Below are 13644 nucleotides of genomic sequence, written 5' to 3' on the forward strand. Positions count from 1 at the left end.
GATGTTATAGTTTGTACAGTCAAAGAAGTATAAAATACACATCTATTTATTTTTATAGATCTTTGGTACAGTTAAGAGTTCATTGTCATTTGAAATCTATGATGTAAATAGTAATTGTCATAATACTTCATTTGTTTTGTTGGAAATCTAAAAACATTTGGCCATTTTGCAAATAGGATACCCTTAATAATTAGACTAGCCACTAGTTTCTATGATTTTTTTCTCTTTTTTTATGTTCATAGAGACAAAAGCCAGTCTATTCTAGAGATTTTCTAAGAGGACTGATGTTAAAATTGTGATATTGGACATAGTATATAGACTGGCTCAGTTCACTACATGAAATCATAAAAATGTGGAAAAAATTTTATCATAGTCTAGGAGCTAGTCTTCTTAATAATCATCTTAAAACTTCAACATTTTTTTCAACTGGGTATCATACAGAAAAATAAGTCCATACACTGTGACTGTACAATCATACATATATTGAAAAAGGCTTGATGAAATGATTAAAAAGTAGACTTTTCCTTAAATATATGATACATTCATGCATCCTTAAAGGTGTTTCAGGTAGCAGGAAAATGCATCTATTCATGTGCCATATTAAAAAATTTTCGCAATCGGGAGGGGATACCCCTCCCAAACCCACCCCCCCCCCCCCCCCCCCCCCCCCCCCCCCCCCCCCCCAGCAAACAAATCCTGCACACGGGCCTGCTACATGTCAGATGTAGCCACACATATTTTATCAACGGAACTGCAAGTTCCGTCTAGGATTAATGTCTCTGTATATATATTACAGTATCTAAGGTATACGAAGTCCGCATGTAGGAAATAGACTATAGTCTGTTTCGAGAACGAGGCTGAAATGTCAAGTCAGCAGCCATATTGAAACGAAAACAATTAGGAAGCAGGGCGGTGTTGTAAAGTTTCCTTTGTCTGCAGTTATCCCAGCTACTAACAAAGCAAGGTAAACGGAAGGTAGACGGTTGTTTATCACAGTTCGTTTCTAACGAAAGTGCTTACAGTTCTGTTGGAAAGGCGGCGAAGTAGCTTGATTTTTTAACTTGTCATCTTTCAGTTTTTATTTGACATCAAAATTGAAGCCGTCTTATATAAACATTGCCAGTGATGCTTCAATTTGTGTACTGAAACTTGTTTGATTAATTTTGTACTGTCCAGTGGCATAATAGCTCATTTTGAAATTCAGTCATAAAGCAGTATCGCCATTTAGGCAGGTGAAAGTGTGCCAGTGCTCGGACAAAACAGATTTACAGATATCCTGTGCTCTGGTTCAAAATTTGAGTGCCAAACAATTGCAATAAGACAGATGACTTAATGATTGTAAGTGATGATTTATTAAATGAAATAATGAAGAATTGAATGAATGACAGCTGATCTTAATCAGTTCGAAGACTTCAACTGGATTGAGAGACATTCTCTTGATCTAAACATTGTTTCTCAGTCTCAATCGAAAGACGAAATGTCTTTAGATCAAAAGACTCAAATTAGCTTAAGCAATGAAAATCAATGAAAGAATAATTAAAACTCTTATTTTAGAATGCGCAAATTTATTTAATAGATAGTAAATTTTCTTTCTTTTATCAAATTTTCAAAAATTATTTGGAAACTTTGTTACGCATTATATATATAGCAAACTTCTATGAGAACGTGTTTCTTGCAAAGTTTACTTGAAACATCAAGTTGTTTAAATGAATAAATAACGCAGCTGTAATGAAATGGTTGTTTTAATAACGATTTCAGGTTTTTTCAACACTTAAGCTTCAATCGAAAGACATTTTGTCTTTCGAATGAGAGACAGCAGGGTTTCCGCTGCAATTCGCCAGATACGCCACTGGCGAAAAAAATAAAAAAGTGGCGAAAAAATATTTTGCCGTAAATGTATTTTTTATTAAATGTGTATTTCTTTGTCTAAAGTACTCTCTATCTAGCCTAAAAATTAATATTACCCGCGACAGTTTCCGTTCATAATACACAGCGTGTCACCAACCGAGGGATTAGCGATTCCACATCCATTACATAACGCTCTCGATCTCTGACTTTAATTTAAACATGCGATAAACCAATGACATTTATATTATTTAGCTCCGCCTCTACATGTCATCGTTGATTGAAGTAATTACTGATATCGTCAAAGAAATGAAAATCATGTTTCACAGACTGACGTAAAAGGCAATGACAGGTTTAAATTTCGCGGCAATGTTTTAATGAGCGGAATCGCAAAAGTAGTATCAAAGTAGCCATTTCAAAGTTATATTTTGTAGCTAAACTTCGGAATGAACGACTGACGGACATCAGCGATAATTTCCAATAATTTTTAAATCATGACTGTAGATTGATTTTGGCATATTCCAATGAAAAACTGCGATAAACAAGCAGAAATCAATGGTAAAAATTAACTCTGGTCATTGAAAATTTTCATTTTATAAATAATGCTGGTCTTGATTGCCTTTTTTCGTTTGTCACACATTTTTGCGACCCCTATTTCCGATTAATTTTGGTCATTCAGAGAAGACCTACCATAGATGCAGATGTATTTTAATTTTCGCTGAGAAGTACCCTACTATTTTGGCAAAGGAATAATAATAATATTTTCTCAAAATTTAGACCAAGAAACACACCAGAGGCCATCATTCCATACCTGTATTTTATAATTTTTCCAGGGGGACCCCCAACTCATAAAGAAGGTACTAACTCCTCCTTTACCTCAAAATTTTGGACCTTAAACTGCACCAGAGGCCACCATTTCATGCCTGTATTTCAAAATTTTCCAGGGGGAAGGCCCCCTGACCCCCCTCCACACTCTCAAAGGTTACTAACCTCTCCATTATTTCAAAAGTTTTGACTTAAAAATGCACCAGAGGCCACCATTTCATGCATGTATTTCAAAAATTTCCAAGGGGAGAGCCATACCCCCCCCCCCACCCACCCACAGTAATAGTTTTACAATCAAATAATGAAAATAAACTGTAAAAATGACAAATTGTTGCAACATGCACAGTGTGTTGGAAAATACACCCAATGGACGCCCCCTCCCCCTATGTGTCGTTGACTTCGATATTTTGTGGCAGAAAAATAATTAGGGCCAGTGGAAACCCTGAGACAGTGTTTAGATCAAGAGAATGTCTCTCAATCCAGGGGAAGACTCCGAACTGTTAATCATAATGGAGCCAAAGAAGTTAGTTCATCAATGATTTGGAGTACACTGAACATATTATTGTCATAAAATGTTTCCAGTCCACATTCTAATGTACTTGGTGTAGAAAATGGGTATGCTTGCAATAGGTCCTACTGTTACAGTGTTGTGGTAGTGTGTCTGCCTTACGTGTGAGAGGTCTTGGGTCTGTTACAGTTTATACATGTGCAGGGTATCAGACTGTTCCTTTGTTCTATATTTTTAGCAGTAAATTGGATCATTGTTTAGTAGTAATCAGCAATTTTTTTCCGTATTAAGCAGTGGTTGGGAAAAGAGGGTGCGATGTGCGATTTCGCACATTCAGTTTAAAAAAAGACCCGTTGAAATTCCTATAAAATGTGCGAAAATTCAGACAGAAAAAAGCTTATGATGTCGCGAAAATTAGTAAAAAATATAGCATTGAATTGAGACCGAGTCAATGACGCACCGTAGTGGTACTTTCCGGGGATACCTTTGCTAAATAAATCGCTTTCCGCGGAGTTTCCATTTACGATAGGATGCAGTAATCCAATCAAAATGTTCGTTAGAAAAATCTTTTTACGTCACAGGTCGGCCAGATTTTCTGCATTCCGTAGTTGCTGAGAAATTATAAAAATAAGAAATGAATTGACGATTTCAACCAGTAAAAATGTGAATTTTATTTTCGGCCGGGTATCGTTAGAAAGGTATATATCTATTAGTATTACAGAGCTCCAGATAAGCTGCGTATTTATGCAATTAAAATTGCAGAAAACCCAATTGAATTCATATAGTGTGCGTACTAAAAAGCAATTAAAATTCCTAATACGCAATTCAATAAAAATCGCTTGCGTATCGCATTTTCCTTATAACTAGAACGGGTACGAGACTTTAACGCTAGACAACTGACTGGTTATACGTTACCGCAAAACAGGTTGCAATTTATCGGAAAAATCGCAGGACCATTGAATCAGCTGATCGGTGTTATTTGTACGCTTTGTAAAAATTTTCTTTACGCTGATAAAATGTAAAAGAGGGCAGAAAAACATCGTTGCAGTACAAACAAACAAATTAGTCGGATATCTTTGCTGTTCAACACTGACAGTTATCTCTTTGTGACGATGTAGTGTCACCGATACTGGATGACATCTTATGGGAGAATGCATATTGCAGTGAACGAATTAATCTCCAACTACATTAAAAGTGAAAAAGAAAACAACAGTATGGAACAAAAGTATCTCAGAATACATTAAATGATTGGAGAAAAAAATGTCTTTGGTACTATGAATTAAAACACACATGTTTACATTGATCACAGGCATGTAAAAACAATTTAAAAAAGACAATACTGTAACAAGTGTTTAATTAATCACTTTTCATTACAATTTTAAATACATTCTTGTATTAAAAATTAAAGGGTGCTATTAAAGTACTTTTATGCAGTTAGTCAATCCAGGCTAATGATATATGTACCATGTATACTTTAATGCTTGTGCGAGATTGGTGAAATACCCAGTTGGTTTTAGCAAATACCCAATTACTTCTAAAAAGGCTGGGTAATGATATTATTTTTACCCAATTCAGATCTCCAATACCCAATTCAGACAAAAAGTGATGGGTAAATACCCAATTGCACCAAAAGCTTATCTGGAGCTCTGATATATATATAAAGCAAAATAAGCTAGTGAATTATGATTTAATTGATTGGCGATTTTTTTAGCTCACCTGTCACAAAGTGACAAGGTGAGCTTTTGTGATCGCGCGGCGTCCATCGTCCGTGCGTCCGTAAACTTTTGCTTGTGACCACTCTAGAGGTCACATTTTTCATGGGATCTTTATGAAAGTTGGTCAGAATGTTCATCTTGATGATATCTAGGTCAAGTTCGAAACTGGGTCACGTGCCGTCAAAAACTAGGTCAGTAGGTCTAAAAATAGAAAAACCTTGTGACCTCTCTAGAGGCCATATATTTCAAAAGATCTTCATGAAAATTGGTCAGAATGTTCACCTTGATGATATCTAGGTCAAGTTTGAAACTGGGTCACGTGCCTTCAAAAACTAGGTCAGTAGGTCTAAAAATAGAAAAACCTTTTGACCTCTCTAGAGGCCATATATTTCACAAGATCTTCATGAAAGTTGATCTGAATGTTCATCTTGATGATATCTAGGTCAAGTTCGAAACTGGGTCACGTGCCGTCAAAAACTAGGTCAGTAGGTCTAAAAATAGAAAAACCTTGTGACCTCTCTAGAGGCCATATATTTCACAAGATCTTCATGTTGGTCAGAACGTTCACCTTGATGATATCTAGGTCAAGTTCGAAACTGGGTCACGTGCCGTCAAAAACTAGGTCAGTAGGTCAAATAATAGAAAAACCTTTTGACCTCTCTAAAGGCCATATTTTTCATGGGATCTGTATGAAAGTTGGTCTGAATGTTCATCTTGATGATATCTAGGTCAAGTTCGAAACTGGGTCACGTGCGGTCAAAAACTAGGTCAGTAGGTCTAAAAATAGAAAAACTTTGTGACCTCTCTAGAGGCCATATATCTCATGAGATCTTCATGAAAATTGGTCAGAATGTTCATCTTGATGATATCTAGGTCATGTTCGAAAGTGGGTCACGTGCCGTCAAAAACTAGGTCAGTAGGTCAAATAATAGAAAAACCTTGTGACCTCTCTAGAGGCCATACTTTTCATGGGATCTGTATGAAAGTTGGTCTGAATGTTCATCTTGATGATATCTAGGTCAAGTTCGAAAGTGGGTCATGTGCCGTAAAAAACTAGGTCAGTAGGTCAAATAATAGAAAAACCTTGTGTCCTCTCTAAAGGCCATATTTTTCATTGAATCTGTATGAAAATTGGTCTGAACGTTCATCTTGATGATATCTAGGTCTAGTTCGAAACAAGGTCATGTGCGGTCAAAAACTAGGTCAGTAGGTCTAAAAATCGAAAAACCTTGTGACCTCTCTAGAGGCCATACTTGTGAATGGATCTCCATAAAAATTGGTCAGAATGTTCACCTTGATGATATCTAGTTCAAGTTTGAAACTGGGTCATGTGCTTTATAAAAAACTAGGTCAGTAGGTCAAATAATAAAAAACCTTGTGACCTCTCTAGAGGCCATACTTTTCATGGGATCTGTATGAAAGTTGGTCTGAATGTTCAGCTTGATGATAATGTTTCAGCTTGAAACTGGGTCAACTGCGGTAAAAAACTAGGTCAGTAGGTCTAAAATTGTTAAAATCTTTTGACCTCCGTAGAGGCCATATTTTTCAATGGATCTTCATGAAAATTGATCTGAATGTTCACCTTGATGATATCTAGATCAGTTTCGAAACTGGGTCACGTGTGGTCAAAAACTAGGCCAGTAGGTATAAAAATAGAAAAACTTTGTGACCTCTCTAGAGGCCATATTTTTCATGAGATCTTCATGAAAATTAGTAAGAATGTTCACCTTGATGATATCTAGGTAAAGTTCAAAACAGGGTCACGTACTTTTGAAAACTAGGTCAATAGGTCAAATAATAGAAAAAACGACGTCATACTCAAAACTGGTTCATGTGGGAAGAGGTGAGCGATTCAGGACCATCATGGTCCTCTTGTTTATTTTTGGAGGGGAATTTTACGCATCGGGAAGGGGAAAAAACATACTATTTTGAGGGGGAATGGGGCCGAATTTCGCCGAATAGTTTGGTGAAAAAAAACAGTTCTTACATGTATGGTGTTAAGCAACCTGTGATGACAACGACAGAGTACAAAAGTGGTCAGCGCTATAACAAAAGCGGAAATGATCCACACACACCCACACATTTATACCAAAATTTCAAATGCTCATAAGCAATTTTTGTTTAAAATATTATATATTAAGGAGGTAGGTTACCTTGTTACAAGGGTAAATTCAAATTAGTTGAACCGCAGCATGTTTTTGTATTTCGTGTTGTATGAAGTTTTAACTGCTACAATCTCAATTTCGTTTGTCTCTGCCCCTTCAAGTTCAATTTTTATCCAGGTTTGAAGAACATGACCCTCCAAAGGTATTTCATATTGAAAGAAGAAGGAAAATACGGATATTTAACACTTTTCAGTGTATTTTAGTTTCACTGATATCCGTAGAAGTCTGCATAATTGATAATTTTACTGGTATGCACGTTATCTTTCTAATATAAGCTTAAAATGTATATGTCGCGGGGCTCGTGTTTCCATGGTAACGCATTTTCTCTCATTTTTAAACAACTATGTATAAAAATAGGGGTTTTCGACGGCTTCAGTGCCATTCTGTTAATGACCAACATGAAGTGTTTGGGTAATATTATTAGCAAAATACCAAGCACTTTACATGGTACTCTATTTTTCTTAAATTTTAAAGTAACCATGGCAACAGAGATGTTTAAAATAGCTTATATCTTGCTGTTTGTCGTAATTTCTTTTAAAAAATATTGAATAAGATTATCTTTCTAGTTGATGTAGCTTTAAAACATATTATTTCTAACGTAAATTACATTTTCGTGTTTTTTGCATTTATTCAAACAAATTTCACAGCTTAGAATACGTACAGCAGTACCCCTCGTCTGCTATTTTTCATGGCAAAATCGTTCAGCGTGCTGCTATTATTCTCATGGCTATTGTTGAAATGAAAATAAAAAGCCGGAGCTGTGTTTCTTAAATAGACCAGTGTCAGCGCTTTTGAATTTTACATTTAGATACATAGGTCACGGGCTTCGTTTCCATGGTAACATCAATTCAATTCATGAAACCACAATTTTCTACTGACATTTGAACAATTTTAGATCTTAGTTTTAGTATATAAGTAACAAATTATCAACGGAACCTGAAAAATAGATATTACAAATCAAACGGCTAGACTTTTTATTTGAAAATGGCCGTAACAAGTAACCTTTCACCCAACTATATTCCAAATAACATCGGTTGCCATCATCCATTTTCTTACATTCCGCATAACATTTCAATATAACTACATAAAAGAAGCTAAATATTGATTATTATTCAAAGCAAAAGACTCATAAAAAATATTTCAGCAAATAATGGTTATTTGAAAATAGTTAAAATAAAGAAAATGTACAAAATTACGTACTTTCAAGATAAAAGCTATTAATTTTGCGCGGTAACTGACACGTAACGTCATGACGTCAATGACGTCATGTTAAGGCAACATTGTTTTGAAGCGTTTCTGCGGCAATTTATCCATTATTTCTGTATTATTAAACCATAAAGCATCAGATCGAAACAAGTTCATGATTTGTTTTCAGAAGAATGAATATACAAACACATTTAGTTTGTCGTAAACGTCATCGTAAATCGTCACGTTAGCTTCCGGTTGGACATGCGCACATACAAATATGAAGGTCACCTACCTCCTTAAACATATTTATGATAAATATGTGGACATTTGCATGTGTTTAAATGCTTTTTAACTTCATACCTATGTTTTGAAAAAATAATTTACATTCTCTTCAGTTAAGACTAGGGTGTGAGGGTGTGGCCATTGACTTAGTCAACATAGGAAAATAAGTATTGTCTGCTCACTTCACGAAGGATATCAATAATATGAATCCAAATAACTCAAAAATGTATATAAAAACTTTTTTTTACAGTTTTCCTTTATCATTTATGCTTATGAATTCTTGCTTTCAGTACTAAGTCTTTACATTGTATGTCTGCACCATGATAACCTTTGAGTAAAGTACGTGTTAGTTTAGAACCAGTTTCATGACTGGACTAGTTTCTGGATAAGGAATAAAACAGGTTTATTTCCACATTATTCAGGCAGTAGTTTGCAGATCATTTGGATATTCACAAATATAGCATGAACATTTTTTTTAAATTATATCTCACTTGTTCTTTCTTTTCCAAACAACCATCTGTTTCATTGTGAGATAAGTGTTACGATTAAAATTATCTATATATACCAGATCATTAGAATGAATGTTAGACAGTGTCACATGTATACATTGCAAATTATTGTATGTTAGCAGTCTTTACTTTTTGTTTCAGTTTAGCTGTGTCTCCACCAGCAGACATTTTTGACTGAAGTGTTGTTGAAACAAAGCCAGTATAAAGGTATATAATGGCACAGATTATGCTCTATTAACCATATAGAAATAGCCTCAGAGTGGCATTTATTCGTTGTGTGCCAAAAGACTTGAAATACTGAAAGATACATTTTTATGCTTCTTGAATGGGAAGTATATACTGCTGCTTTGTCCGTCTTTGTGTGCGTCCATACAATTCTTCTCTGGAATATTTCTAAGCAACCACTTGCTGGAATTGAGCAAAATTTCATAGGCAGCTTCTCTCCCAACAGGAGATATGCATATTATCTTCATGCTCTGGTCCAATTATTTTTCACTAAGTTATTATGTCTCCCCCAGGGCACATATTGTTTTTGCCCTGTCCGTCCGTCAGTCACACTTCATTTCCGAGCAATAACTGGAGAACCATTTGACCTAGAACCTTCAAGCTTCATAGGGTTGTAGGGCTGCTGGAGTAGACGACCCCTATTGTTTTTGGGGTCACTCCATCAAAGGTCAAGGTCACAGGGGCCTGAACATTGAAAACCATTTCCGATCAATAACTAGAGAACCACTTGACCCAGAATGTTGAAACTTCATAGGATGATTGGTCATGAAGTGTAGATGACCCTTATTGATTTTGGGGGTCAGTCCATCAAAGGTCAAGGTCACAGGGGCCTGAACATTGAAAACCATTTCCGATCAATAACTAGAGAACCACTTGACCCAGAATGTTGAAACTTCATAGGATGATTGGTCATGAAGAGTAGATGACCCCTATTGATTTTGGGGGTCAGTCCATCAAAGATCAAGGTCACGGGCTTGAACATTGAAAACCATTTCTGATCAATAACTAGAGAACCACTTGACCCAGAATGTTGAAACTTCATAGGATGATTGTACATGCAAAGTAGATGACCCCTATCGATTTTGGGGTCACTCCATTAAAGGTCAAGGTCACAGGGGCCTGAACATTGAAAACCATTTCCGGTCAGTAACTTGAGAACCACTTGACCCAGAATGTTGAAACTTAATAGGATGATTGGTCATAAAGAGTAGACGACCCCTAACAATTTTAGGGTCACTCTGTGAATGGTCAAGGTCACAGGGGCCCGAACATTGAAAACCATTTCCGGTCAGTAACTTGAGAACCACTTGACCCAGAATGATGAAACTTCGTAGGATGATTGGTCATGCAGAGTAGATGAACCCTAACGATTTTAGGGTCACTCTCTGTTAAAGGTCAAGGCCACAGGGGCCTGAAAATGGAAAACCATTTCCAATCAATAACTTGAGAACCTCTCGACCCAGAATGTTGAAACTTCATAGGATGATTGTTCATGCAGAGTAAATGACCCTTACTGTTTTTGGGGTCACTCCGTTAAAGGTCAAGGTCACAGGGGCCTGAACATTGATAACCAGTTCCAGTCAATAACTTGAGAACCACGTGACCCAGAATGTTGAAACTTCATAGGATGATTGAACATGCAGAGTAGATGACCCCTATTGATTTTTGGGTCAGTCTATTAAAGGTCAAGGTCACAGTGGCCTGTTCATGTAAAATCATTTTTTGGAAATAACTTGAGAACCACTTGACCTACAATGTTGAAACTTAATAGGATGATTGGACATGCAGAGTAGATGACCCCTATTTATTTTGAGATCACTTGATCAAAGGTCAAGGTCACAGGAGCCTGAACAGTGACTTGAGAACCACTAGGCCACGAGTGTTGAAATTTAGCGGGATGACTGGACATGCCAAGTAGATGATCCCTATTGCAGCCAACCATCAGTGTCTCTTTGACTTTCGCTCCTGACCCCTATTGACTTCTTGCCTATAGGACTTTGCATTGGGGGAGACATGCGCTTTTTTACAAAAAGATTTTCTAGTTACAGTTTGATTATTCAACATAGGTAAACTATAGCGCCATCCTTGACCAGAGTATTTCTCAGCATCCAATGACTGGAAATCAGCGAAAATTCATAGGAAGCTTCACTCTTGAGTTTAAAAGCAAGGTCACTAAATCAAATCTTATAACTTTTTTAACACTCTTAGAGGCCATATTTTCTACCTGATCTTCATGAAACATGGTAAGAATGTTAGTCAGTTTAAAATTATGACAAAGTTTGTAACTTGGTTACTTGGGTCAAAAACTAGGACACAAGGTTAAATCTTAGAAACATCTTTTTCACATTAACTACCAGATCTTCATGAAACTTGGTCAGAATATTTGTCTTTGATAAAATCTAGTGCAAGTTTGAAATTTAAACTGACTGTCAGAGGGCTTGGTCACTTTTCTCAGGACACTAGACAACTTTTAGGGACAGGTACCCATACCCTCAGAAAGAGGAATTATGTCTCCCACCACACAGTGGTGTGGGAGACATATTGATTTACTCCAGTGTGTGTGTGTGTCTGTCACAAAGCTTGTCTGCACTCTAAGTTGGACATTTCTCATCTGATCTTCACCAAACTTGAACAAAATGTGTTTGACCATGAGACCTCGGCCAAGTTTGATAACTAGCCAAATCCGCCCAGGCACTTTTGAATTATGGCCCTTGAATTACTGATTGGATCCATTCATCACAGCCATCGAGAGAAACTAGACATTTTTCAATGGGGTCCATTCATCACAGCCATTGAGAGAAACTAGACATTTTTCAGTGGGGTCCATTCATCAAAGCCATTGAGAGAAACTAGACATTTTTCAATGTTGCAGTTGTGGGAGACATGCGCTTTTCTCAAAAGCATCTCTAGTTTTTCATCGTGGGGAAGTTTTTAGCCATACATATGTTACTACTTTTTACACTTATTAATACAGTTTTCAATAATTTCTAACTAAATGTAACTATATTGCAGCAGTAACCTTCCTTATAGGCACTATAATATAACTTGAAAGAGAGTTTATATCTAGTTGTGTCAAACAACCTATTATCAGGGGAATTTTCTTCTGAGAAAGGGGAAAAAAACATATTATTTTATGAGGGGAATAGGGCCCATATTCGGCCCCAAAAATGGCCAAACGAGTGCCCTGTTTCTCGAAGCATATATAATGGAAACTTTGAAAAAATCTTATTTCCAGAAACTGTTAGCCGGAGCTCTAACAGTTAACATTGAATGGTTTCATCTTTATTTAATGAAAACATTATGACAGGTAATAATAGAAACACAAAAAAAAATGTTGTTGTTCTTGTTATCAAGTTAAATGTGATAAACTTGCTGTTTGATTTATGTATCTAAGCTGCTAGTTTGACATGGACTCTCCCAGACAATAATCCTCTAATCACTTTTTGACCATACAAATTTTCCCATCCTTCCACTTGAACCCCCTCCAGTTAGAATTTCAACAAATGATTATTTAATGACTATCTACAACAAATAGCTTATATAAAATTAATGTCTCAAAATGTAGACCTTGTTTCTTTACATATATTATTCACTTCAAAAACCTAATCCTCTGGCACCTATGATAACATTAAGAAGAATAGAATAGGAGCCATTATAAGGAGTCTTTCCAAAACACCCTCATTTTGCTCCAATTGTCTGTGTGTGTGTTTTTTTTTTGCACCCAACAAGCATATATAGTTTGTCATTTGTCACTCTAACTGAAGTAAACAACTTCTACCATTGCTGGAACCTTCAACACATTATGGTTTTCTTTAAGTTGCACTCTCTAACCTGTTAAAGCTCTGAAATGCAGGTGAGCAAGTTACAGCCTCATGGCCCGCTTGTTAAACTTTATATTATAACTTGTCTTTTTTAGCTCGACTATTCGAAGAATAGTCTAGCTATTCTACTCACCCTGGCGTCGGCGTCAGCGTCACACCTTGGTTAAGTTTTTGCATGCAAGTACATACAGCCATCAATTAAAGGCATATAGCTTTGAAACTTATTTTTTCTTTTTCTAGGTCAATTACCAACCTCTCTGGGACAAGTCCCATAACTCTCACATGTATTTTGAGCAAATTATGCCCCCTTTTGGACTTTGAAAATTTTGGTTAAAGTTTTACATGCAAGTTACTATCTCCAAAACTAATGCAGATATTGAATTGAAACTTCACATGTGCCTTAGGGGTTATAAAACTAGTTGATAGCAGCAAGTCCCATAACTCTGACTTTCATTTAGCCAAATTATGCCCCCTTTTGGACTTAGCAAATTCTGGTTAAAGTTTTGCGTGCAAGTACATACAGCTATTTCTAAAAGGCATATAGATTTGAAACTTATTTTTTCTTTTTCTAGATCAATTACCAACCTCACTGGGTCAAGACCCATAACTCTGACATGTATTTTTAGCAAATTATGCCCCCTTTTAGACTTAGAAAATTTTGGTTACAGTTTTACATGCAAGTTATTATCTCCAAAACTAATGCAGATATTGATTTGAAACTTCACATGTGTCTTCGGGGTTATAAAACTAGTTGATAGCAGCAAGTCCCATAACTCTGAC

General features: G+C 36.2%; 1 long non-coding RNA gene across 1 annotated transcript in view; it reads left to right on the plus strand.

The window, feature by feature from the left end:
- Positions 1 to 808: 808 nt before the first annotated feature.
- The window catches only part of LOC123525236 (uncharacterized), a 42455-nt gene continuing 29619 nt past the window's right edge, over positions 809 to 13644 (plus strand). Inside the window, exons 1-2 of the long non-coding RNA XR_006681419.2 lie at positions 809 to 964; positions 9179 to 9244. This is a non-coding gene — a long non-coding RNA (uncharacterized LOC123525236). The remainder of the gene's footprint in view (positions 965 to 9178; positions 9245 to 13644) is intronic.

Source organism: Mercenaria mercenaria, chromosome 3 (assembly GCF_021730395.1).
Source record: "Mercenaria mercenaria strain notata chromosome 3, MADL_Memer_1, whole genome shotgun sequence".
Lineage (NCBI taxonomy): Eukaryota > Metazoa > Mollusca > Bivalvia > Venerida > Veneridae > Mercenaria > Mercenaria mercenaria.